General features: G+C 38.5%; 1 pseudogene; it reads right to left on the reverse strand.

The window, feature by feature from the left end:
- Positions 1-23,072: 23,072 nt before the first annotated feature.
- LOC113624804 (prefoldin subunit 2 pseudogene) lies at positions 23,073-23,723 on the reverse strand (annotated as a pseudogene).
- Between the last annotated feature and the right edge of the window lie 1,203 nt (positions 23,724-24,926).

Here is a 24,926-nt window from a genome sequence, read left to right on the forward strand (position 1 = left end):
AGGATTTTGAGAATGGAAAATGTCACAAACCAAATATACAAAATTAATGAGTAGTTTACTCCATTGCAAGGGGCAGGCAGTGAACAGTCAGGCATAACAAAAGCAACAAGAATCCTGGGGCATAAAGCTGTTTCACCTAATGAAGTTCATGTTTCTGTGTGTGATATGAAGTTGTCAGGGCACTGATAGCCATCTTGCTTAATTTTTAAATCTCTGAAAATCATAAATGATTATTCTTGCATTCAGTTTACATGACTTATCAATTAAGTCTAATCACATGTTTAAAGCAACTAAGAAAAACAGTTGCATACACAGCTATTAGTATTTTCAGAGCAATTTTAGAATGAACTTGTTACTAGCACCCAGATTCATTTCTTTTTTATTTATTTATTTATTTATTTTTTTGCGGTACGCGGGCCTCTCACTGTTGTGGCCTCTCCCGTTCCGGAGCACAGGCTCCGGACGCGCAGGCTCAGCGACCATTGCTCACGGGACTAGCCGTTCCGCGGCATATGGGATCCTCCGGGACCGGGGCACGAACCCGTGTCCCCTGCATCGGCAGGCAGACTCTCAACCACTGCGCCACCAGGGAAGCCCCCATTTCTTTTTTTTTTAAAAAAATATTTATTTATTTTATTTGGCTGCGCCGGGTCTTAATTGTGGCATATGGGATCTTTTTCGAGTTTCAGCATGCGGGATCTTTAGTTGCAGCATGTGGGATCTTTTTTTGTAGTTGCGACATGTGGGATCTGTTTCCCTGACCAGGGATTGAACCCAGACCCCCTGCATTGGGAGTGCAGAGTCTTAACCACTGGACCACCAGGGAAGTCCCCAGATTCATTTCTAATGAGTCCTGTGTTACTGTGGCAATGTAAAAATGTGGCATCAGGTTTGTTCTCTTACACTTATGAGCCAGTGATGTTATGATTATGTTTGCAAAAAGTGAGTTATGGATGTCTCTTACCTAGCTCATTTTGACCGAAACATACAAGCAAAAGGAGAGAAATACTAACCAGAGACCCTTGAACTCCAAACTCCTGCTTCTTCACTAACTGCAACATTTTATAATTCTCTCCCAGTTACATCACCCTTACATTAGGAAGACAACTATGGTTTTTTTTCCAAGATAAAGTCAGCTTACTTCTGAGTTCTCTACTTCAAGTTCAGAAGGGTTTGCACTCAACAGTCTCTTCCTATACTCTTCAGAGCTTTTTGGTTTCTTGTGACTTGAAGCTACAGCTGTTTACCTTGGTACCAAAGATGTCTCCTGAGCCTTTCTTCGTTTCCATAATCAATGGATTACTTCAAAACCCAATTACTAAAATCCTACATGATTATGAAAGGATGAAACGTTTTAAGACAAGAGGAACACAGGATGTCGTATCTGTTCAAAAGATAAGGGGCTTCCCTGGTGGCACAGTGGTTGAGAGTCCGCCTGCCAATGCAGGGGACACGGGTTTGTGCCCCAGTCCGGGAAGATCCCACATGCAGCGGAGCGGCTGGGCCCATGAGCCATGGCTGCTGAGCCTGCACATCTGGAGCCTGTGCTCCGCAACGGGAGAGGCCACAACAGTGAGAGGCCCTTGTACCGCAAAAAAAAAAAAAAAAAAAAAAAAAAAAAAGATAAGGAAATTCAGGATGGTATATGGGCCAGATATCTTCATTTCCTTTCCAGATTGTCCCCCCTCCTCCACCTTGCTGTTTCCTGCGGAGAATGACTGTCACTCAGATTTCCCTGCCTTCTGGCTTCTAGCTGGGTTTGTTCCTGGTGAGTTCCAGCAGGAAATAGGGAAGGATGAAGAGTGAGGTTCAGGCATTCATTCTCCCTGGGGTTTGTCATATCCCTTAAACAAAGATTCCTGATCCTTTCCAGGTCACCTGTTCTGCATGAATTTCTCTTCCTTCAGGTTCCGGTAACTTCTCCCCTCATCTCCTGAGGCTGAGCTCTGCTGCTGCTAGCCCCGGGTCCCTGCTGTCCCCTGCCGTTCCCTGCATCCCATCACACTTTGATGATTTAGTGTCTTTTCAGTAAACTCTTCTTGAGTTAACTCATTTTTAGTATGAAATCTTTTCACCATTGAGAACCTGATTGAAACACCCCAAATGGTAATAATGCCTAAATCTGAAGCACAAAGTAAAAGAAATAATAAGAAGACCAGTCCAAAGTCCAAACTCTTGTTTTCTTAATCTAAAACATTTCCTCCAATTTTAAGTAGACCTACCCTCAACTAGACAAGTAAAAAAAAATGAAATCTAAAAAAGTGAAGGCTAAAAGAAAATCTGTAAATGTGCATGGAGTTGCTCTTTCCCTGGAACTTTCCCTCCCACAGCAGTGTATTCTCCTGTTCAAAACTGGACCCACTGCCTCCCAGCCCCCCACACATGTGCTACCCCAGGACTTTCCCTTTACTGCTTTCCTTCAGTGGACCCACTGCTTCCTGTATTTTATGTCTTTGGTCTTTCACTGGTTTTGTTTGGTTTGGTTTGGTTGTGACATGGTGAGATGACTGGTTTTCTGAGACTCTGGAAAGTAGTAGGCAGCGATATTTTTCAGGAACACCTGGGCACTGACTCTGCTTGCCTCTGAGAAAAAAATACCTTTCTAGTATTAAGTTTGGTTTAAAATTTAGGAAAGCTTAGTTTTCTAAAGATTTCCTTGAACAGAAGTACATGGGTGGTGAGGTTAAGATCTGAAATGGAACTGAAATCATGGTATAAAAAGAATAGTGGCTTAGCAGGAATTTTGAGTTTTACCAGCAGCTGTGTGCCCTGTAGGGATACAGGGTCCAGGAAAAAGTCACACAGAGATATGCTGCATCTTCTTTGTGTGGATATTTCTGTTGAATTTTGTTTCCTTTTCCACAGAAATGAAAAACTTACAGGTGGTCTGAGCCTGTAGTTTTATTTCTGTTGATCCCTGACCCAACCTTCAATGCTGCTGTAATATCCATGCTTCCTAAGGAACTTTTAAGAAAAGATGCATGGAAAATTAACTTACTGAGCCTTTGTACATCTGAAAATGCTTTCACTCTTGATGGATGTATTGACTAACATTGCATTTTAAGTTTCCTCTGTATTTTGAAGCTTTTGTCTCCATTATTTTCTTAACACAGTATTTTTGGTGAGATACTGCTTTCCATTTGATTCTCATTCTGACTCTTTTGTAGAAATTATAAAAATATTTTCTTATTTTTAGTATGATCTCAAATTGTATGGGCTAGTATCAAGATTTGTTCCTTTTGTATAGCCCATTTTAGTCTAAAGGCTTGCTTTTCTTTAGCGTTTGGAAATAATCTTCTACTATTTCTTTATTCCATCCATTCTCTCTGGTTTTGGAATTCCTGTAAGATAAATGTTGAACTCCCTGGATTAATTCTCTATGTAATTTCCCTCATATTTTCTGTCTCTTTGTCTTTTTGATTCATGTTCTGAGAGATTTCCTTGGCTTTTCTTCTAGCACCTGTCTATCATTTAAAATTTTAGGTACTATCCTCTTACTTTCTTTAGACTTTTTCTTGTTATGACTGCTTCCTCTATTCCCATTCCCTGAATGGGAATAGTATCCCAGTCTTCATTTACAGAATTAATGTTTCCTTACTCTTCTCTGAGAATATTATTATACTGTATTCTCTCTCTTTCTCCTCTCTCTTTATTCCTCCCTCCCTCCTTCCCTTGGAATTAGGTTTTCATTTTGCATCATCTTTGTCTTGCATGCTCTTGATTCTCCTCATATACTAGTGACTTCTTGCCCATTCATATTTTAAAAAGAAAGAGGGTAGATTTTTATTGTGTGTGCGTGCATGTGCGTGTGTGTGTGTACACATATATGCACTCTGCATATAGGCATCACATTAATTTTATTCCCTGAATTGGCATTTTGACCATGAACTCTATGTATGTGAGTTGAGTGGGGCATGAGGACCATCAGGTTTTGCCTTCAGATGTAGGTCACCAAATGCTAGAAGGAGAAGAGCTCTACTTTGAGGTGCCAATATTTTCCTTAGAAGCATTAGAGTTCCTCAGATGATTTTCTGTATTCCTTGAGAGATGAGCCCTCTGTTCTTTGCCTGATGGTAGATGACTGATGGTGGGAATGCTGAGAGCTGGGAGAGATTTTTTTCTTCAACATCTTTCCTGATGTCCCCAGACTGCTTCCAGCCCCAGTATGGGCTAGTTGATTCCTTGGCACTCATATTTCCAGATGCAGTTATTGCATTCTGCTGTCAGAATGTATCTTTTATTTATTTATGTGTCTTTCTCCTGCATTAGCTTATGACCTCCGGAAGGGCAAGGGCCATGCATTATTATTCTATTGATATCACTTACTTTTCTATTCTTCTATTGTTAGAAAGAAAGAAGGTCTTTGGTGGAGCTAATGGCGGACTCGGGGAGGGCTTATGCCAAGGTGTACTTCCCAGAACTTCTGCTTTCAGTGTCCTTGTCCCCACGGTGAGCCACAGCCACCCCATGCCTCTGCAGGAGACCCAGCAACACAAGCAGGTCACCATGGAGTCCCGAGAGGAGTTCCTTCTGCTATAAACCATGTCGTTGACAGGGTCTTGGTGCTCTGGCTGGGTGTCAGGCCTGAGCCTCTGAGGTGGGAGAGCTGAGTTCAGAACATTGGTCCACCAGAGACCTCCCGGCCCCATGTAATATCAAACAGCAAAAGCTCTCCCAGAGCATTCCATCTCAACACTAAGACGCAGCTCCACTCAATGACCAGCAAGCTACAGTGCTGGACACCCTATGCCAAACAACTAGCAAGAAAGAAACATAACCCCACCCATTAGCAGAGAGGCTGCCTAATATCATAATAAGGTCACAGACACCCCAAAACACACCACCGGATGCGGTCCTGTCCACCAGAAAGACAATATACAGCCTCATCCACCAGAACACAGACACCAGCCCCCTCCACAAGGAAGCCTACACAACCCACTGAACCAACCTTATCCACTGGGGGCAGACACCAAAAACAAAGGGAACTACGAACCTGCAGCCTGCGAAAAGGAGACCCCAAACACAGTAAGTTAAGCAAAATGAGAAGACAGAGGAATACACAGCAGATAAAGGAGCAAGGTAAAAACCCACCAGACCTAACAAATGAAGAGGAAATAGGCAGTCTACCTGAAAAAGCACTCAGAATAATGGTAGTAAAGGTGATCCAAAGTCTTAGAAATAGAATGGAGAAAATACAAGAAAGATTTAACAAGGAACTAGAAAAACTAAAGAGCAAACAAACAATGATGAACAACACAATAAATGAAATTAAGAATTCTCTAGAAGGCATCAGTAGCAGAATAACTGAGGCAGAAGAACGGATAAGTGACCTGGAAGATAAAATAGTGAAAATAACTACTGCAGAGCAGAATAAAGAAAAAAGAATTAAAAGAATTGAGGGCAGTCTCAGATACCTCTGGGACAACATTAAACACACCAACATTCGAATTATAGGGGTCCCAGAAGAAGAAGAGAAAAAGAAAGGGACTGAGAAAACATTTGAAGAGAGATGATAGTTGAAAACTTCCCTAACATGGGAAAGAAAATAGTCAATCAAGTCCAGGAAGCACAGAGAGTCCCGTACAGGATAAATCCGAGGAGAAACATGCCAAGACACATATTAATCAAACTATCAAAAATTAAATGCAAAGAAAAAATATTAAAAGCAGCAAGGGAAAAGAAACAAATAACATACAAGGGAATCCCCATAAGGTTAACAGCAGATCTTTTAGCAGAAACTCTGCAAGCCGGAAGGCAGTGGCAGGACATATTTAAAGTGATGAAAGGGAAAAACCTACAACCAAGATTACTCTACCCAGCAAGGATCTCATTCAGATTCGATGGAGAAATTAAAACCTTTATAGACAAGCAACAGCTAAGAGAATTCAGCACCACAAAACTAGCTTTACAACAAATGCTGAAGGAACTTTTCTAAGTGGGAAACACAAGAGAAGAAAAAGACCTACAATAACAAACCCAAAACAATTAAGAAAATGGTAATAGGAATGTGCATATCAATAACTACCTTAAATGTAAGTGGATTAAATGCTCCAACCAAAAGACATAGACTGGCTGAATGGATAAAAAAACAAGACCCGTACATATGCTTTCTACATGAGACCCACTTTAGACCGAGGGACACATACAGACTGAAAGTGAGGGGATGGAAAAAGATATTCCATGCAAATGGAAATCAAAAGAAAGCTGGAGTAGCAATTCTAATATCAGACAAAATAGACTTTAAAATAAAGACTATTACCAGAGACAAAGAAGGACACTACATAATGATCAAGGGACCAATCCAAGAAGAAGATATAACAATTGTAAATATCTATGTACACAGCATAGGAGAACCTCAATACATAAGGCAAATACTAACACCATAAAAGTGGAAATTGACAGTAACACAATCATAGTAGGAGATATTAACACCCCTCTTTCACCAATGGACAGATCATCCAAAATGAAAATAAATAAGGAAACATAATCTTTAAATGATACATTAAACAAGATGGACTTAATTGACGTTTATAGGACATTCCATCCGAAAACAACAGAATACACTTTCTTCTCAAGTGCTCATGGGACATTCTCCAGGATAGATCATATCTTGGGTCACAAATCAAGCCTTGATAAATTTAAGAAAATTGTAGTTGTATCAAGTATATTTTCTGACCATAATGCTATGAGACTAGATATCAATTACAGGAAAAAATCTGTAAAAAATACAAACACACAGAAGCTAAACTATATACTACTAAATAACTGAGAGATCACTGAAGAAATCAAAGAGGAAATCAAAAAATATCTAGAAACAAATGACAATGAAAACATGATGATGCAAAACCTATGGAATGCAGCAAAAGCAGTTCTAAGAGGGAAGTTTATAGCAATAAAATCCTACCACAAGAAATAAGAAACATCTCAAATAAATAACCTAACCTCACACCTAAAGCAATTAGGGAAAGAACAAAAAAACCCCCAAAGTTAGCAGAAGGAAAGAAATCATAAAGATCAGATCAGAAATAAATGAAAAAGAAATGAAGGAAACGATAGCAAAGATCAATAAAACTAAAAACTGTTTCTTTGAGAAGATAAACAAAATTTATAAACCATTAACCACACTTATCACAAAAAAAAAAAGGGAGAAGACTCAAACCAACAGAATTAGAAATGAAAAAGGAGAAGTCACAACTGACACTGCAGAAATAGAAAGAATCATGAGAGACTACTACAAGCAGCTATATTCCAATAAAATGGACGACCTGGAAGAAATGGACAAATTCTTAGAAAAGCACAACCTTCGAAGACTGAACCAGGAAGAAATAGAAAGTATAAACAGACCAATCACAAGCACTGAAATTAAACCTGTGATTAAAAATCTTCCAACAAACTAACACCGAGAACCAGATGGCTTCACAGGCGAATTTTGTCAAACATTTAGAGAAGAGCTAACACCTATCCTTTCTCAAACTCTTCCAAAATATAGCAGAGGGAGGAACACTCCCAAACTCATTCTATGAGGCCACCATCACCCTAATACCAAAACCAGACAAAGATATCACAAAAAAAGAAAGCTACAGGCCAATAGCACTGATGAACATAGGTGCAAAAATCCTCAACAAAATACTAGCAAACAGAATCCAACAGTACATTAAAAGGATCATACACCATGAACAAGTGGAGTTTATCCCAGGAATGCAAGGATTCTTCAATATATGCAAATCAATCAATGTGATACACCATATTAACAAAATGAAGGAGAAAAACCAGATGGTAATCTCAATAGATGCAGAGAAAGCTTTTGACAAAATTCAACACCCAGTTATGATAAAAACTCTCCAGAAACTAGGCATAGAGGGAACCTACCTCAACATAATAAAGGCCATATATGACAAACCGACAGCCAACATCATTCTCAATGGTGAAAAACTGAAACCATTTCCTCTCAGATCAGGAACAAGACAAGGTTGCCCACTCTCACCACTCTTATTCAACGTAGTTTTGGAAGTTTTAGCCACAACAATCAGAGAAGAAAAACAAATAAAAGGAATCAAAATTGGAAAAGAAGAAGTAAAAGTGTCACTGTTTGCAGATGATATGATAATATACATACCGAATCCTAAAGATGCTACCAGAAGACTACTAGAGCTAATCAATGAATTTGATAGAGTAGCAGGATACAAAATTAATGCACAGAAATCTCTTGCATTCCTATACACTAATGATGAAAAATCTGAAATAGAAATTAAGGAAACATTCCCAGTTACCGTTGCAATGCAAAGAATAAAATATCGGGCTTCCCTGGTGATGTAGTGGTTGAGGGTCTGCCTGCCGATGCAGGGGACGCGGGTTTGTGCCCCGGTCTGGGAGGATCCCATGTGCCGTGGAGTGGCTGGGCCCGTGAGCCATGACAGCTGGGCCTGTGCATCCGGAGCCTGTGCTCTGCAACGGGAGAGGCCACAACAGTGAGAGGCCAGCGTACTGAAAAAAAAAAAAAAAGAATAAAATGCCTAGGAATAAGCCTAAGGAGACAAAAGACCCGTATGCTGAAAACTATAAGACACTGATGAAAGAAATTAAAGATGATACAAACAGATGGAGAGATATACCATGTTCTAGGAATGGAAGAATCAACATTGTGAAAATGAGTATACTACCCAAAGCAATCTACAGATTCAGTACAATCCCTATCAAACTACCAATGGCATTTTTCACAAAACTAGAACAAAAAATTTCACAATTTGTATGGAAACTTAAAAGACTCCAAAAAGCCAAAGCAATCATGAGAAAGAGATATGGAGTTGGAGGAATCAGGCTCCCTGACTTCAGACTATACTACAAAGCTACAGTAATCAAGACAGTATGGTACTGGCAGAAAAACAGCATATAGATCAATGGAACAGGATAGGAAGCCCAGATATAAACCAACGCACATATGCTCACCTTATCTTTGATAAAGGAGGCAAGAATATACAATGGGGGAAAGACAGCCTCTTCAATAAGTGGTGCTGGGAAAACTGGACAACTACATGTAAAAGAATGAAATTAGAACACTCCGTAACACCATACACAAAAGTGAACTAAAAGTGGATTAAAGACCTAAATGTAAGGCCAGAAACTATCAAACTCTTAGAGGAAAACATAGGCAGAACACTCTACGATATAAATCACAGCAAGATCCTTTTTGACCCACCTCCTAGAGAAATGGAAATAAAAACGAAAGTAAACAAATGGGAGCTAATGAAACTTAAAAGCTTTTGCACAGCAAAGGAAACAAGACCAAAAGACAACCCTCAGAATGGGAGAAAATATTTGCAAATGAAGCAGCTGACAAAGGATTAATCTCCAAAATTTACAAGCAGCTCATGCAGCTCAATATCAAAAAAACAAACAACCCAATCCAAAACTGGGCAGAAGACCTACATAGACATTTCTCTAAAGAAGAGATGCAGATTGCCAACAAACACATGAAAGGATGCTCAACATCACTAATCATTAGGGAGATGCAAATCAAAAATACAGTGAGATATCACCTCACACTGGTCAGAATGGCCATCATGAAAAAATCTACCAACAATAAATTGTGGAGAAGGTGTGGAGAAAAGGGAACCCTGTTGCACTGTTGGTGGGAATGTAAATTGATATAGCCACTATGGAGAACAGTATAGAGGTTCCTTAAAAAACTAAAAAATGAACTACCATATGACCCAGCAATCCCACTACTGGGCATGTACCCTGAGAAAACCATAATTCAAAAAGAGTCATGTACCAGAATGTTCATTGCAGCTCTGTTTATAATAGCCAGGACATGGAAGCAACCTAAGTGTCGATCAACAGATGAATGGATAAAGAAGATGTGGCACGTATATACAATGGAATATTACTCGGCCATAAAAAGAAACAAAAGTGAGTTATTTGTAGTGAGGTGGATCCACTTAGAGACTGTCATCCAGAGTGAAGTATGTCAGAAAGAGAAAAACAAATACCATATGCTAACAAATATATATGGAATCTAAAAAAAAAAAGAAAAATGTTCTGAAGAACCTAGGGGTAGGACAGGAATAACGACGCAGACGTAGAGAATGGACTGAGGACATGGGGAGGGGGAACGGTAAGCTGGGACAAAGTGAGAGAGTGGCATGGACATATATACACTACCAAATGTAAAATAGGTAGCTAGTGGGAAGCAGCCGCCTAGCACAGGGAGATCAGCTCTGTGCTTTGTGACCACCTAGAAGGGTGGGATAAGGACTGTGGGAGGGAGACCCAAGCGGGAGTAGATACGGGGATATATGTATACATATAGCTGATTGTCTTTGTTATATAGCAGAAACTAACACACCATTGTAAAGCAGTTATACTCCAATAAAGTTGTTAAAAAAAATTATTCCCAGTGAAAGAAGCCAGACACGAAAGACCACATACTATATGATTCCATTGATATGGAAGGCCAGAATAGGGATAGAAGGTAGGTTAGTGGTTGCCTAGGGTTGGGGGTGGAGATGGGAGACACAGGATTGATAGCTGTCGGTGAAGAGTTTCTTTTTTAGGGAGATGAAAATGTCCTAAAATTGACTGTAGGTATGGTTGCACACATCTATGAATATAATGAAAACAATGAATTGCACACTTTAGGTAGATTGTTTATGTGAATTATACCTCAATAAAGCTGTCAAAAAAAGAAAAAAAAAGAAAAATATTATTATTATGTCTAATTCTAAGAAAACTATCCCATAACTAACACTTAAGGAAGACTTATTTTGTTCCAGAGTTTGTTCTATGCATTATACAAATATTATCTTGATAATCCTCTACACTTCCTTACTATTTCCTAATTTTCAGAAATGCTAAGGCACAGAGAGATAGTTACTTGCTGATAGTATAACACATAACAAATGATAGAGTCACAATCTGACCCTTTGCGATATGGATCCAAAGGAAGATAAGGAGCTGCTCTTTTTACTTTCAAAGCAGACATCATGACATACCTTATGATAATGACTGATTCATGTCTTTGTATGATTATGAATAGACTGTTTTCCTTTTGCAAAAAAAAGTTTTGTGACATTAAAACCACTTTTCATTGTTGTTCAAATAGATATTTTACAATGTCAATTTATATTCAGTGAGACACTCAAATTATGTTCTGTTCCTTTAATGGTTTTCCTTGCACTATGTTTTCAGAATTCGGTATCTTCAATAAAACAAGTATTCCTTGATTTTGTAGATACTGACTTTCCTCCATGTGATTTGTCTTTGTCAAGTGAGTCAATTTTATATGGCTCATTTAGTGCATTTTACTTGTGATCACCTTTGGGGGGAGAATTATGTAAAATGAATTTTTCTCCACTTTTTTTTTTTTTAACGAAGGAGGCAAATAAGTATAAATTAGCTTCATAATACAAAGACCTAGACATTAGAGTACAAGGATTCTTTTGGGGAACTGATTTCTGGTCTTGTTGTGGTAGACATGGGGGTGCACTGCCCAGATCCCCTTCAAAATAAGACTTCCTGCTCAGATGTGGGTGAGGAAGCAGCTTCTGGCTGTTACTTTTTCAGGATCAGCCTGTGCTGCCAAGTGCTACCTTATTCTACCTGAGGTCCTGCACTTCCTGGGCAGCCCACATCCCTTGATCGAGGAAGACAGAGGTAGAAAACACCCAGCCATTTCAGCCTATCACGGGGATCTTAGATGCCAGTACTTTCTCCAGACTGGAGCTGGGTTGGCTGAGGCTTTGTGGCATCTACACTGTAGTTCAGCTGCTTCTTCTGCCCAGTGCTTCTTTTTCTCCCTTCCTTTTGTAGATATTAATCCCCAATAAACTATATTTCACTCCAAACTCCATTTTAGCACCTGTTTTGGGAGAATCCAACCTGTGACACCTATACTCTATAGACTATAGTTCCTTCCTATTGTAAAATGATGGGGTTACACTTTACTCTTTATTATGTAAACATATTATTGTGGTAATCATTATCAAATTTTCATATATTTTAGGTCAAGAAATCAAGACATGGTTTTGTGTTTGTAAATATGATAAACCACTTGGCTTCTAGCCCCCTCAACATTCTAATCCCCATATGTGAACTCTACCTTTGTTTAGGTCTAGCAGCCCAATTCTGTTCATGGCCAAGGGGACTATAAGGAACATGGTCTTAGTCATTGAATAGCTTAAGAAGTTGCCTTCTTTGTTGTTTTCATAACAAGTAGAGAGTGCTTTCCATGGGCCTGTCAGCCTCCCCTTCCCTAGCTGTTATTGGGATCTTGCAAGAACACCAGCTCTGTTAGTTGGCCTTACCTCTGACCTCAGATACAAATAATTGAAGCTAATGGACTGACTAAATCAGTTGATTCTTTTTCATGATGTTGACTCATACTGAAATTTGTCTTTTTCTTATTGCTGGGGTTTTTTGGCTTCTAACACTTCTTGAAACTTACACAGATGCGCATGCACACACGTGCGCACACACACAGAAACTTGTTGCCAAATTTTGATGCATAAGGAAAAGCTTATAAAAGTCTGACAGAAAGCCTATATATCTCAAAAGAACTAACAAATTGCAAAGTGCCTGCAAAAGCAACTTCCTCTCCACCCTCAATTCCCTGAGTGCTACTGTGATGGGGATTCTCTTTCTCTGTAATCCATCTATGTCCTTATGCTTGAATGCCTTAGAGGTATCTAGAATTCAAGAGATAGAGTAAAATCTTCCTTGCATTTCTTTACTCTTTTGTACTTTTGTTTCTATCTCTATTTATTTTGTGGTATGTGAGTTTTTTTAAACAAAATTGGAACAAAATACCACCCCTTTTTTTTTTTTTTAACGAAAGCCAAATCTCATGAGTGGTAATTTATTGTTGAGTTCAACATTTTGTTTTATGAAAAGCAGTTTATATAACTGAGAGATTAAGTATTACAGTGTGGTTATAAATAGGTAAAATCATTTTTCTGCTTTTTATTGATATAACAACAGTGACAGTCTTTATTAATTTACCAGCTAATGTCTAGACAGTTCTAATAAAAAGATAAATGGGAGCATTAAATATCTCTTCATTGTAATACAGAAGCATTTTAAGGGAGATCCTCAAAATACTAAATGAAATTTAGATCTAAACATCCTTATGGATCATCAGATGTGATCCTTGTATAAAATGAGTGTTCTACCTGCTGAACCAGAATATTTTAAAGCCCAACCACTTCACTTTCAAGTTTCTTTCTGCCCTACTAATGTTAAAGGTTACCTTTTCTTCCTAACCATGAAAGCTATTACTCCCCAGTGGCAGGGAAAATGCTAACTTGTTAGTTCCAGTACAACTGTATTCAACAGCACCAGTTTTTTCTTCATAATAGCATATCTACTTTTCTTATGTCATCCCATAGGGAAGTCATCATAGGGAATTTGAGATACCGATAAAAAAAAGAGAGGCTTCCCTGGTGGCGCAGTGGTTAAGAATCCGCCTGCCCATGCAGGGGACTCAGGTTCAAGCCCTGATCTGGGAAGATCCCACATGCTGGGGAGCAACTAAGCCCGTGTGCTACAGCTACTGAGCCTGCGCTCTAGAGCCCACGAGCCACAACTACTGAAGCCTGCGGGCCTAGAGCCCGTGCTCCACAACAAGAGAAGCCACAGCAATGAGAAGCCTGCACACCACAACGAAGAGCAGACCCTGCTCCACACAGCTAGAGAAAGCCTGCACGCAGCAATGAAGACCCAACACAGCCAAAAATATAAATAAATTAAAAAAATATATATATAATAGTCCATCTAAAATCACAGCAAAGATAGAAACCTGAATGGACCTTGATTACAGAACTAGGTAACTTCCTGTAGATACTGGCTATTGAACTTTTAGTGTGAGAAAGTTGGAGTCCTGGGATACTGTAGGTTGGTGTATATCTCAATGAACAAAATTTAAGACTTCCATAATATAGCAAATGGTTATGACAAAGGCTAAATGTTAGTAAAACAGTTGCTTGTCTTCACTGGCAAGCAGTGAAGACAGTTTTCCTCTGCCTGGAGAAGACAATGGAAGGGAGGCCTGTGAGGGAGAATTTTAACACCTCCTCCAACCTGTGAACCCTGACCACTAGGAGGAAAGGTGGACTAGGGGCTTCTCAGGGCTATAATCAGGGAGAGGGAGTTTAACTGGTTAGACGTGCACTTGGGGAGACTGATTCATTTATATTTGATTACATTCCCCAAAATTCAGGTAACTCCTACCAATGAAAATGCTGATGCCAAGCTGTAGACAAGAGAAAAGATGTTTAAATTTTCCTCACTTATTTCCATCCTATAAATATGAATGTAATACTGTTTACACATACATAAAGTTATAAATATAAAACTCAATGAGTCATAAAGTCTTAGATTTAGAAAGACAGAGATCTTCTAGTGCAACTTCCTATTCACTATGGAAAATTCGTTCTTTTTTTTTTTTCCTTTTTTTTTGCGGTATGCGGGACTCTCACTGTTGTGGCCTCTCCCGTTGCGGAGCACAGGCTCCGGACGCGCAGGCTCAGCGGCCATGGCTCACGGGCCCAGCCGCTCCACGGCATGTGGGATCTTCCCGGACCGGGACATGAACCCGTGTCCCCTGCATCGGCAGGCAGACTCTCAACCACTGCACCACCAGGGAAGCCCAAATTCTTCTTTCTTTATGACAGATGTTCAATAGATATTTACTGAGCACCAACTTAGTGAAAGAACAAAATATAAATAAGGCACATTCTCCTCCCTTTTAGAACACAAAGCCTAGTTGAGCTTGAAAAGATACCGAAGATAGCAACAATTTGGACCTCCAAAATGATGTTTTTTTCCCTTATAAATTATGCTCTTAGATATTGATGTTTAACTCTATTCACCCTGAATTACAGATTTGGTTCTCTTAGAGAACTGATAGCACTTAATGTGAAAATATATCGGGCTACTCTAGCTTTTGGCTTTCAGAAAAAGCCATTCACAGGACATCACCTCTGCTAAGTAGGACTTTTTGTGCTTTTCAAACGTTAATGTACAAGCACATCACCTAGGATTTTAGTAAAATGAAGATTCTAATTTATTTAGTTGGAGTGGGACCTGAAACTCTGCATTTCTAATGAGCCACTTAGATGCCATGCTGCTCTTCAGAGGGCCATTTTGGACAGCCTACTGCTCTTGAGTTTTTCTCTTTACCCAGTTATATTATTATTTTCCGAAGAAAGACAATGGTAGTGATAAAATTCCAATCCCATCAATGATTTCTCTAATCATGGCAAATCAAACCTGATTCTAGTATTCTAGTCAGTTTTATTATTGCTTATAAAGTTCTATAATTGATTTGTAACTTGTGGGAGCATCTTAAATTTACTTTCAAATGTTCTGGTCTTTTAACATCTCAAGCACTGATAGTTTCCAATTTAGTTTTCTGTGAAAGGCAAATAGTTTTCCTTTTCCTTTTTAAACGAATAAATTGTGGAATTTTAATTCTTAGGCACTTTTAACAAGGAGTGCCTTGTTAAAAGTGCCTTTAATACATGGTTATCTATTGAGAAAAATGATTTTCAATATGATAAATATTATGAATTAAAATAAATTAATTCTTTTTTCTGCCTTGCACTATTTCATTGGTGTCTAACTGGCCTTTAACATGGTATTAATAATTTTTATATTTATTTATGCTTTTGAATTTTTACATATATAAGAAAGAGCACCTGCTTGTTATGTAGAGAATAAATTCCTCCAGCACTGCTGCTTCCTTCCAAGTGAAGGGAGCTCCTCTTAGATAAACCTTCTGTTTTCTCTCCACACCATCACTCATTCCTCTGGAAGGAGGAAGAACACCTTACTTTATTGATGATTTAGGGTAGATAATTAACCGTAAGCCAAGCCCTTTTTCTTTTCTTCCTCTTTGTTAGCTGGCTTTCAGCAGAGAGCATATTATCTGCTTTGTCCCTTTATGCCATGGGATTTATAAGGCCACGCCCCACTTCCTGCCATAGAGATGTGACCAGATGGATATCTGTGTAATTGTAGAGGTCAGTATCAGAGAGCTCACTTAGCCACAGGTATGAATTATGTCTTGCAATATTGGCTGATTGGTAATACAGTTGATATTTTAATTTCCATAAGCTGATTACTTTGTCTGGATTGGTTCAGATTTGGGTGGAAAGAGAGGTACATTTAAAAAAATATATTGTCATACTGTAATATTACTATGTGCCTTTCATTTATATAAGTCATACCTAAATAAAAACTGAATATGAGACAAAAATAATTGCTATAGAAAATGAAAACACTAGCTTGAAAAGATATATGTACCTCCATGTTCATTGCAGCATTATTTACAATAGCCAAGATATGGAAACAACCTAAGTGCCCACTGATGGATAAATGGATAAGGTAGATATGGTATATATATGCAATGGAATATTATTCAGCCATATAAAAGAATGAAATCTTCCCATTTGTGATAATACGGATGGACCCTGAGTGCATTATGCTTAGTGAGATAAGTCAGACAGAGAAGTACAAATACTGTATGATATCACATGTGGAATCTAAAACCAAAGCCAAAAACAAAACCCAAGCTCATAGATACAGAGAACAGATCAGTGGTTGCCAGAGGTGGAGATTCAGACATGGGCGAAATGGGTAAAGGGAGTCAAAAGGTACAAACTTCCAGTTATAAATAAGTCGTGGGGACGTAATGTACAGTGTGGTGATTACAGTTAATAATGCTGTATTGCATATTTGAAAGTTGCTAAGAGAGTACATCTTAAAAGTTTCCATTACAAGCAAAAAAATTCTGCAACTATGTCTGGTGACAGATGTTAACTAGAATTATTGTGGTGATCATTTTGCAATAAAAACAAATATGGAATTATTTTATACACCTGAAACTAATATAATGTTGTATGTCAAATGTACCTCAAGAAAAAAGAATTGCTATAAAACAGTAAGAAAAACAAGAGACAACTTCTGTATAGGGGAAGAATTAATGGAACATTGAATTGGGCCTTAAAAATAGTTTTTAATAGTGTTAAAAGGTGGTAATAAAATGTCATAATATTTCAAAGGAGATAATTACATGAGCAATCACAGAAATATAAAAAGTTCTAATTTAGAGAATGATAACCTTCTTTAGCTAAAAGATGAGTTATATGCAGGGTTTGTGTGTGTGTGTGTGTGTGTGTGTGTGTGTGTGTGTGTGTGTATGTGTGTGTGTGTGAAGGGCAAATTCCAGAAAAAGAGTAATTGTACTTATATTTTTAGGTGTCTTGAAAGTCCGCTGAAAATTTTATTTTGAAGAACAATTGAAGATCTGAGTAAGAAAGTGACTTGATCTGATCTGTATTTAAAGGAAATAACTCTAGAAACTTTAGGAAGGCAGAAATAGAGTGGAGGAGATAAATGATCAATTAGAAATAAAAATTAGAACAGGTTAAGAGTAATTGGAATTTGACCCAGGGCCTTGGAAGTGGGAATATAAAGGAAGGAATGTTTTTGAGAGACTTTGAAGAAGTTCAGTCTTTATTGCTTAGCAACTGAATAAATGTGGGAGAAATGGGGGAAAATGATAACCATAAATAAAATTTTATGCCTAGTTATGAGTGGGACTGTAATGAAATTAAATAGAAATATGATTTCAGAAAGACTAATGTTTAATGTAAACTTAAATGTTTAATGGCAAGTTTAATGGAAAAGTTAAGTGTAGTTTTAGATATGATGGGCTTTTAGTGCTCTTGAGACATCTAAGGCATCTACAGAATAAAAACTGAATTTGAGGTTGTAGTCAATTGACACTTCAGACCTTTGGATTTTGAGAATTACTGGTAGTGAAGGGTGAAGCTGTGGAGGTAATGACTTAAAAATAGAGAGTATAGGGGCTTCCCTGGTGGCTCAGTGGTTGAGAGTCCGTCTGCCGATGCAGGGGACACGGGTTCGTGCCCCGGTCTGGGAGGATCCCACATGCCGTGGAGCGGCTGGGCCCGTGAGCCATGGCTGCTGTGCCTGCGCATCCGGAGCCTGTGCTCCGCAACGGGAGAGGCCACAACAGTGAGAGGCCCGCGTACCGCCAAAAAAAAAAAAAAAAAAAAAAAAAAGTATATTAACAAAATATTAGGAAGAATGGCTGTGGAAACAAGCTTAGGGAATATATTTGAGTAATTGGACTAGGGAGAGATAAACAATTATGGACTATAGAAATGAACTTTGCATACACGTTTATCTATATAATTAATGAAATTTGAGGTTGGTGTTTATGTTAAGAAACTTCTAAATGTTACTCAAACTTTATGATTTACCAAATACAATGGGAAGATGGAAAAGACCATCTCTTAATACCTCAAACAAAAGTACTGAATTCATTGCTTGATAAGCAATGGAAAGCTGTACTTGAAAGGTTCAGTTTCCCCCCAGAAAGCAACAACTAACCTCTTAGGGGATTTTGGGGGTGTGGCTTTAAAAGATTAGCAAACATCAAAAAGTAGGAGGGTTTGACTAAATGATTGATTACATGATTACTGGTGGCTTGCTTTTATAGGTTTGGGGACTGATGTAAAATGGTCTGAAATTGATTCTGGGTCAGCACGTGTCTTTGTGGAGAAGTTCCAGTACACTGTTGGAGAAAAAAGATACAAGTTCGGACTCATTGGAGAGGGTAAGAGGAACAGTTTGATTTTACTGGCGTCATTCCTCCCCTAAGGTCTTGGACCTTGATTTCTCCCATGGGGGAAAGTGAGAGTGTGTGAGTGAGCTCCCAGCTTCCCAAACTATGTGGAACACTGACAAAGAGACTCACTTCTCTTTCATCCCATCCAGGGTACTGATTCATGAGCTGTATTACTAGGGAGTGGGACGAGTCTGAGAGAGTGGCAGCTAGGGCTCTCAAAGGGCATTAAAGAAGCACAGATCCTATTAAGTAATGACGTCAACAACTCCATCAAGAAGCCAATGAGCCTTTAGGGATGCCTCACCTGCATTTTCCAGTAACTGGCCCACAAGCATCCCAAGCACTCTGTGTGCCTCACATACATGCATTCCCATCCTCTAGCTGACTTGCTGTGTGCACTCCCAATGGTGGTGTTGAGAGCCAGCTTTGGGAGACAGCTAATGAGCAAACAGAGAATCCTGGCTCAAATCTGCAGGCCAGGGGAGACCACAAACATGAGCTTTAGCACCACCTTTGGGAAAACAAAAAGGTGTGTCACTGGATTGAGAGGAGGCATACTTGCTTACAAATTTTGCCACAAGAGGGAGCAAAAATTGCGGAGCAGGTGAGTTCACAGAAGGTCTGAGAAAGCATCAGAATACTTAACAGGGATGAGGGAAGTTATTTCTCTCCTGAGGCAGTTAGTAAAGACTGGAGAAGGTGACTGCTACTTAAAATGTGAAGAGAGCAGTGCAAAACTTAAAGGAACATGAAAAATCAAGGAAACATGACACCATCAAAGGATCACAGTAATCTTTCAGTAGTCAATCCTAAAGCTATGGAGATCTGTGATTTACCCAGTAAAGAATTAAAAGTAACTGTTTTAGTGAAACTCAGTGAGCTCCAAGAAAACACAGAAAGGTAATCCAACAAAATCAGGAAAACAATGCACAACAAAATGAGATGTTTAACAAAAAGATAGAAATCATAAAAAAGAACCAAATAGAAATTCTGGAGTTGAAGAATAAGACAAATGAAATGAAAAATGCAAATGAAAACATCACCAGAATGTTTTCAATAGTAGAAAGAATCTGTGAGTTAGATGAAAGGAACTTTGAAATTATCAAGGAGAACAAAGATAAAAGAATGAAAGAGTGAAGAAAGGCTATGTGATCTATGGAATACCATCAAAAAAAAAAAAATTGCAAATTGATGGGGTTCCAGAAGGAGAAGAGAGGGAGCAGGGGGCAGAAAGCTTATGTAAAGAAATAATGGCAGGACTTCCCAGGTGGTCGAGTGGTTAAGAATCTGCCTTCAAATGCAGGGGACGTGGGTTCAATCCCTGGTTGGGGAACTAAGATTCCACATGCTGTGGGGCAGCTACACCTGCGTGCTCTAGAGCCCGCGTGCCACACAGAGAGAGCCCACGTGCTTCAACTACTGAGCTCGTGCACCACAAGTGGAGAGAAGCCTGCATGCCGCAACAAAAGATCCTGCATGCCACAACAAAGATCCCACATGCTGCGACGAAGACCCGACACAGCCAAATAAATTAAAAAAAAAAAAAAAAGAAATAATGGCTGAGAGCTTTCCAAAGCTAGGGAGAGATTTAGATATCCAAGTTCAAGAAACTCATAGGTCACCAAACAAACTCAACTTAAAGAGATCCTTTCCAAGACACGTTACACTAAAACAGTCAAACATCAAAGGCAAAGAGAGAATCTAAAAAAGCAGCAAGAGAATAGGAGCTTATAACATAAAAGGGACCCCCACTAGGCTAATAGTGGATTTCTCATAAGAAACTTTACAGGCCACTAGAGAGTGGGATGATATATGCAAAGTGCTAAAAGAAAAACAAACAAACAAAACAAAACACTGCCAACAAGAATATTCTATACAGAAAAGTTATCCTTCAGAATTGAAGGAAATGATCCAGCAATCCCACTTCTGGGAATATGTCCAAAGGAATTGAAATCAGGATTTTGAAGAGATATGTACACTCCCATGTTTATGGCAGCATTGTTCACAATAGTCAAGATATAGAAACCACCTAAGTGTTTGTCTATAGATGAATGGATAAAAAGATCCTGCCGAGGAAATCCTGCCGTTTGTGACAACATGGGTGAATCTTGAGGACGTTATGAAAAATGAAGTAAGTCAGAGAGGGAAAGACAAATACTGTATCATATCACTTATATATGAAATCTAAAAAGCCAAACTCATAGAAACCAAGAGAAGAATGGTGGTTGCCTGGGGCTGGGAATTGGGGGAAGTGGGGAGGTATTGGTCAAAGGGTACAAATTTCCAGCTATAAGATGAATAAGTTCTGAGTATCTAATGTAACAGCATGATAATTATATTTAACAATACTGTATTATATACCTGAAAGTTGCTGAGAGTGTAAATCTTTAACGTTCTCACCACTAAAGAAGTAGTAATTATGTGAGGTGATGGAGGTGTTAGGTAACACGACTGTGGTCATCATTTTGCAATAAAAGTATATCAGATCAACGTGTTGTACCCCTTAAGCTTACACAATGTTGTATGTCAATTATATATCAATAAAGCTGGAGGTAAAAAGTACATATGGGAATTGAGGAGGCAGTTTTGGAAAGATAATGGTTTTTGGAGAGAGGAAGGTTTAAAAAAAGTGAACTGGTTACTGTATTTCAAGGAAAAATAAATCTGGGGGAAATTTTAAAGTTTGTGGAAGGCAAAAGAAAACAACAGAAATTGGAAGGACAGACACATACACTCCTCAAAAGGCCACCTCATAAAGAAAGTGCAGTTTTATACACTAACAGAAGAGATTTCTCTTGAAATAAGAGTCTTGTGAGCTACTCCAAGCCATCAACTTTGTTTATCAAATGTGGCAACAGGGCAGTCTTCACACAACTCTACATAAAACTACTACAAGAATAAAACTGAAGAGAATAAAAATATTTTACCTAATAAAATTTCCCTTCCCTGCACAAAAAACAACTATGAAGCAAAAGGCTGTTTTAACACAAAATACCAAGCTGAATTAAATATGTTCAAACAAAAATTTGAGGATATAAAAACAAGCAGGATTTAACCTTAGTTTTTACTAAGAAGAAAAATGGACAAAAAGAGGAAAAAATTAAACAAGAGTTTTGTATTCTAAAAAAATAGAAAAGTCATAACAGGAGAAAAATCATAACAGATTTGAAGACTAAATTACAGATGCTCAAGTAAAAATATACACCAGTGAAATTTTAAGAATGACTTTAAAGGGAAAAAACTGAACTGTGATCATGTTGGTACACCCTTATGAATGGAAAGACCAATACCCTGCCATATATAGGCCCACTGGTTCTTTGCTCATGTGGAGGACAGAGCACTCACCATGTGGCATGCTGATTTCCACACTCTTAAAAGACGATGGCTAACTAGAATCCTCTAAAATGCCTTTGCTGCTGCTGCCTTTGCCTCTGTTTCCAAAAATGGTCCTCATTCTCAGGGTTATAGGTAAAACACACCCAAGACATTACTGTGGTGTAGTCAAGGATAAACCCAGCATAAGCCTGTGATTCTAAGCCCAGTAAAGCCATGGGAACACCTTTAACCCGGATAATAATTATTTGAGACTCTCTGGAGGAAGAAACTTGTAAATATTAGCAGTATAGAGAGGACACTCTCTCCCTTAAGTATATCCGTTAACTACTGCAAAAAATTCAAAACACAATAACAACAACAAAATCCCCCAAAACCCTGGGTACAGGAGGAGGAAGCTCAACACTCAAACAGAAGCCCACAGTTTGACCCAATTGGAAACCAAAGTTTTCTAAAATAATGCTTACAACAAAAAGATAAAAGGGCACTGGTTGGCATTTGTGCCTCTACAACATAGTGTTTTTTTGTTTGTTTTTTGTTTTTTTGGCTGCGTTGGGTCTTCGTTGCTGTGCACGGGCTTTCTCTAGTTGTGGCGAGTGGGGCTACTCTTTGTTGAGCTGCACAGGTTTCTCATTGCTGTGGCTTCTCGTTGCAGAGCACGGGCTCTAGGCGCACGGGCTTCAGTAGTTGTGGCTCGTGAGCTTAGTTGTTCTGCGGCATGTGGGATCTTCCTGGACCAGGGCTCGAACCCGTGTCCCCTGCTTTGGCAGGCAGATTCTTGACCACTGCGCCACCAGGGAAACCCTACAACATAGGTTTTGAATTAACTTTAACATATGCCGAAATGTACCAATTGACAAAAGTTAATGTCTTAATTATGGGCCTCAAATTACAGTTTTTCCTGGAGATATGACTAAATTTAAGTGAGATGCCAAGTAATTAACTAACATTCACAAACACTGTGTCCCCAGACAGTAGAATAAATATGTAAGGAACAAATACTAAGACAGACACAATATTCTGGGCCATAATCCATGTCTCAATAATTGTTAAAATATTCACATCATAAAAAGTATGTTGTGTGAGCCTAGTAGAATTAAATTAGAAGTAAATATAAAGAAAATCTAGAAACTGTCAACATATTTGGAAATTTTTTTTTCTGACCAAAAAATTTAATTAACCAAAAAATTACAATGGCAGAGAAAATAATAACAATAAAGAGAAATTATAAGAAGTGGGAGTCAGGGTAGAAAAAATGCAAAGGCCTTGCTCTCTAGGAGACCAGTACTGCAGCTGGGCTGGCCTCAGCCCCAGCCCCTTCTGAGTTTTCTTTGGCTGCTGGCGTCTTGTCTTCCCCCATGAGACGAATGTTGTGCTTTTCCCGGAATTCATTTAGTTCTTTTCCCTTTGCCAGAAACTGCTGTGTCAGTGTCTCAGTAATCTTCTGTATCTGCTCCTGGTTGTTCTCCAGGGCAGGCAGCACCTCTTTGACAGTTCGCTCTATCAGCACCCTCCAACCATGCGGTAGCACTTGCAGGTTTCATCTACCTCCTTCAGAGTATCAATCACTAGACAGTGCTCATTCAACTCTGTCTCCAACTCAGCTGCTTTGGAGGCCAGGCCCCGCTGTTCCTGCCGAAGGCGATGGAAGCCAGCAATTACTTGCTCTGCTGATGTGAACCCCTTTCCCGGAGTCGCTCCGGCTGCTCTTGCCAGTGCGACCACTGCTCTCTGCCATCTTCATTGCTTCCTGGGCTTCCAGTCTGCCCATATTTGGAAATTTAAGTACGTAATTCTGAAAAACCTACCAGCAAAGAAAGAAACAACAGAAATTTTAAAGTATTTTAAGCTGAATGAAACAAAAAAAATTTGTGCAACGCAGCTAAAGACTGCTTATATAGGAATTTATACCACTAAATATTTAGATTAAAATATAAATCTCAAGACAGTAATATAAACTTGATCTTAAGAAATTAGAGAAAGAAAAATGCATTAGGCCGGAAAGTAATCATAAGACAGGAAACAATAAAGATCAGAGTGGATATCAATGAAACAGAAAACAAAAACAACAGAAAAAACTGAAGAAACAAAAATCCATTTCTTTGGAAAGATCATTGAATGTATAAACATTTGCTACAACTGATGAAAAGAAAAGCTAAATAAGACAGAATTACCCATACCATAAGAGAGAGGGCATCACTATGGATTCTGCAATTTTTAAAAGGAAAATAAGGGGGAAATTATGAACTATTTTATATAAATAAATTTGAAAATTTGTATGAAATGAACAAAGGTTTTGAAGGATAGAAACTATCAAATCTCACTCAGGAAGAAACAGCCTGAAAAACCCCAAATAAATGAGAGAAAATGAATAAGTAGTTAAAAATCTTTATGCAAAAGAAACTCTAGGTCTAGGTGCCTTAAGTGGTAAGTTCTACTAAAGACTTAAGGAATTAATAACTCTAATACTATACATACAGACAATAGAAGTGGAGGGGACATGTCCCAGCTCATTTTTTGAGGCCAGCATAAATTCTACAAGACACAGAAATATAGATCATTAGCTGTTATCAACATATACACAAAAATTCTTAATAAAATTTTATCCAATTGAATCCAATGATATATATAAAAGATAAAACATCATGATCAAGTGGATTTTATGCAAAGAATGCAAGGTTGATTTGATACTAAAAAATCAATCAGTATAATCATATTAACAGGTTAGAAAAAAACATAGGTTAGATTAAACCAACCTATATTTGTGAATAAAAGTCTAAGTCATTAGGGATAGAATATAACTTCCCCAATATGATGAAGAGCTTTAAGAAAAGCAATAGCTAACACCATATTTAATGGGTAAAAACTGGTTGTTTACCTCTAACATGGAGACAATGGCAAAGATATCCTTTCTCCTCACTTTATTTACTCTTTTGCTGGA

Source organism: Aethalodelphis obliquidens, unplaced genomic scaffold (assembly GCF_003676395.1).
Source record: "Aethalodelphis obliquidens isolate GAN/ISIS:26980383/991018 unplaced genomic scaffold, ASM367639v1 scaffold2, whole genome shotgun sequence".
Taxonomy (NCBI): domain Eukaryota; kingdom Metazoa; phylum Chordata; class Mammalia; order Artiodactyla; family Delphinidae; genus Aethalodelphis; species Aethalodelphis obliquidens.